Source organism: Rattus norvegicus, chromosome 5, assembly GCF_036323735.1.
Source record: "Rattus norvegicus strain BN/NHsdMcwi chromosome 5, GRCr8, whole genome shotgun sequence".
NCBI lineage: Eukaryota > Metazoa > Chordata > Mammalia > Rodentia > Muridae > Rattus > Rattus norvegicus.
In genome coordinates this window covers 148,651,434-148,655,379 of record NC_086023.1, presented here as the reverse complement: position 1 = coordinate 148,655,379, position 3,946 = coordinate 148,651,434, and positions in this window count along the sequence as shown.

Sequence of the window (3,946 nt, the reverse complement as noted above, 5' to 3'; positions counted from 1 at the left end):
AGTAATTACGCTACTTCTGGTCCCGAGCCAGGACGCTGGTGGTGGAGTACCTGCCCAGGTGATCCATCAGCCCCAGATTTATGGACTTCTCAAGAGGCGCCCGCACATCCCTCCCCTATGGTTACTGGAGACACTTTTATTTAGATTTTGTCAAGGTTATTGATGCTCTCTCTCGGCCATGTCTGGAGTGGGGGAGGAGAGACCACACTGGGCGCTGGGATCCAATACAGATCTGCTGGTAACGATCCGGAAAAGGACGGCCTGCTCAAGCAGGAATCAATTTGTTCCGGTTTCCTCCGCAAACCTTTGCGTTCCCGATGCTACAGCCAAGGCGAGCAGGGAGCCCGCAGCCCTCACTCAGAGGGATGGAGGCTCCATACTCAAAGGACAGTTGTGCACCTCGGTTATCTCTTCGATAGAATGGGCGCAAAGCTTGCAGAAAAGGGACCTCGAGCGCCCAAGTGATCCTGTCCCTGCTACAGTCACCCCCAGCAGGAACAGATGACACTGTGCGTAGGGGTGGGGTAGGAGGGTGTTCCTGGATCTTCCAAAGCATTGTCCGACTCTCAGGTTGCGGGAGGCATGTTCTGACTTCAGTGATGAGTTAGCCCAGCTATGGAGAGGGAGAGTTGCTAAGCGAAGAAGATGTGAGGACCCAGATGGCCGGAAAAAGTTGCTAAGCAAAGGCGTGAGGACCGATGAGGGCCAGGAGCAGCAGCCACAACCACACAGCCGCCATGGTGATGCTGCAGCCCGGCTGATCCTTACAGGACAGGCTCAGCATCAGCACCACGGGCTATGTTATTTATATTGCCCTGTTTCATCTGCCACAGCCCAGGACGGGGCTGGTCCCTTAGTTGCTTTAAAACTGCTTTCTGTTATTGTTGAGCCGTGCGAAACATACTCCCTCCTGCCCCCTTAAAGTTTTCTTGATAAACAAACTCATTTCACTTCTAAAGGATAAAATTTTTAAAAAAGACAGACACGACTGCAGTCCTGCCCTAGTAGTGGCTTGTGTTACCCTCCCGCTCTCAACAGTGAAGTGGGCCACTGGTTGCCAGGGATCTGCTGGAGAACAGAGCTGCAAGGCAGCTTGGGGCATGTAGAACTTTGAAAGGACACCCTCAAGCCTGCCTTTTCTGAGTGTCCCTGTCACAAGCTGTCTCCCACAGATTTCATCGGTTTTAAAGTCCATCCCGATCCCTTCATGGGGCCTCGATGTGGGTTCTTCATGGTGGTGGTGGTGGTGGTGGTTGTGGTGGTGGTGGTGGTGGTAACAGGAAAATCAGGGTTTCTGTCCCCCTCTCCCCCTTCACCATCATCCTCGGTCTCATCTGAGTGTGGAGGAGTCCTGGCTGCCACTACCATCCAGATATCTGGGATGCCTCTTCTCCTCTGAGCTCTTGGCTGGATTGACAGACAGACAGACAGACAGACAGACAGACAGATGGACAGACAGACAGTGCATACAGTTCTCAATACCTAGTGCCTAGCGGTAGCAGTAATTGAAAAATTCCCCCTCCTGAGGGAGTGGATGGGCCAGTTCACCTTTGAACACAGGTCATCTGTGTCCCCAAGAACCACTGTGCCTGGACTGTTGCCCCACACAGCTCTGATAAAGAGGATGCTCACTCCACTGGACAGACCCAGAACGGAAACTGATCAGGGCGATATGGGGATACACAGGATGGTATTTGTTATAAAAGAAATGCCAGGGGTTTGGAGACGTAGCTCAACTGGAGGAGTGTTCAGTTAGCATTCATGAAACCCTCCATCTGGTCCTCAGTATCGAATAAACCAGAAGGGACAGCAAGTGACTATAATGCCAGATGCAAGAGCATCAGGTTCAAGGTCACTCTCAGACAATTGGGGAGCTTAAGTGAGATTCAGGAGATGGTTCTGTAGAATGGGGTGTCATTGGGCCATGCAGAGTTTGAAAGGTATCTTCTGTGGCCACCAGCTTTCTCCAGGTATCACTGAAACTTGTTGTCACAAGCAGCCTGCCACAACTTCCATGGGCTTCAAAGCTTGTCTACATCTCCCTGTGGGGTCCATTTCTGGGTACTTCACAGTGGTCTTCCTAGTCCAGAGAAGATAGGTCTTCAGGAAACCTGTGGAAAAGCTTTCTGGAAACCACAGTGTCATGTCTCTTCCTCCTGAAAATCCTTCCTCCACAGGCTGGGTCTCGAGCACATTCATGAAGTATCCACTTGTACCTCACAAAGGTCATGTATAACACCCGGGGACACAGATGCCTGGAGAAGCAGCTGTAACCACACCAGAAGGGAGCACACAGTCTGAAGGCTCCCTGGTGCCGCCTAGCCTCCATTTCCCAGTGCCCTCATGGACAGTCTATGGACTGTCAACATCTGCTTAGCTTCCAGATGCCCCCAGCTCAGCCTCAGAAAGGACTTAGGGCCAGTTTCATGAATAGAGAACTCCAAAACAGACAAATGCCCAAGCGTGTCTCTGTTCCCCTATTTGTTGGGAAGTAAGCGCTGTGTTGGAACCGTGGCTCGTGTCTGGACAGACCACACCAGGCCAATACAGTTCCACGTAAGAGAGGTCTATTGTGGGGGGACGGGCAAACGGGGCGACAGAGATGAAGGGAGAAAGAGAGAAAAAAGGGACAAAGGTCAGGAATGGTCTGCTTTTTATTTGGGCAGTGACGTAACCACTCACAAGTAAGGGTGGGAGGTGAGCCAGGCGGATGATGGGAATGTATGGCGATTGCCATGGGTCTTTGTTGGCTATGGGTGACAACTCTGTCATCGCTGGATTCCTTGGAAATCTGCAACCATAAAGCCGGTCCCCGATACCAGCAGTAAGGACTCTAATGCCCTCATCCTAAAGGGAGAGAAAGAGAGCTGACTTTTTTTTTTTTTTGCAGGTATCAAAACTGACGCAAGACACTGAGTCTTGGGAGTCTCAGGAAGACTTTTGTGGCCCCTTTGTCTGAGTCTTGTCTGCAGGATGGATTGGGATGTATTGTTAGGGTGCTGGGCTGTGCTCCTCTGGCATCCTTAGGGAAGAATTCGTAGCTATTGAAAGATAATATCCAATTTTTCCTTTTTTGTCTCCTGCCAACATCAATAAACACTACTTAGTTTTTTAATTATTTCTTTAGTTTTGAGATTATAATGGAATCAGAGAATTTTTCTCTATCACTTCTTATTTTTAAGGAATACATACAGAGAGAGAGGTGGGGGAGAGGGAGAGAGAGAGAGAGTCCAAGATAATTCCTAAAGGCAGAAAATTCTAGAAAGGACACTTTCCCCATACCACCTACCTACTTCCTCTGTGCAGGCACACCATCTTTCTTTGGGAGTGTGGTAAGGTTTGGGATCCTGCAGAACCTCAGTACATAGTCAGGCTCTCTCCCTCGATCACCATCTGCAACGTGACAGTGGCTCCCCCTCCCCCACCTGCTCTGGGCCAAGAGATGAGTCAGGTGCTCCTGGCAAGTGAAAGGAACGAACTGATGGATCATCTGCAGTCCTCAGAGTCCCTCTGACAGTGAAGCTAATGGCAGGGCGTGTGAGGAGAGGCAGGTGTGGGGGTAGGAGCTGCCAGGCTGGAACTCCAGACACCAGGGTAGAAGGCATGATCAACCCTGCTGTGGAGAAGACAGTGTCAACACCACTGGGTGGGGGGGGGTTGTTGAGGAGGCCTCAGCAAAGTGGAAGAGTAAAAGCCCAGGCGCAAAGGCCTCAGGCAGAGCAGACCTACAGGACCAGAGAGGAGCCAGAGGCCAGAGTAGCTGGAGCAGAAGGAGCGGGGCCTGCTGGGTGCTTAGGACGGGGGCTTTGCTTGTGGGAACACTCTGGATTTCTTTAAGGCTATTGCTGCCCCGGGAGAAGCTATTCCTGGGAGAAGTGGGAGGAGGCAGGGAGAGCATTTGGAAGCTTCTATGAGAATCCAAGAAAGAGAGGCAGGACTAGTGGAT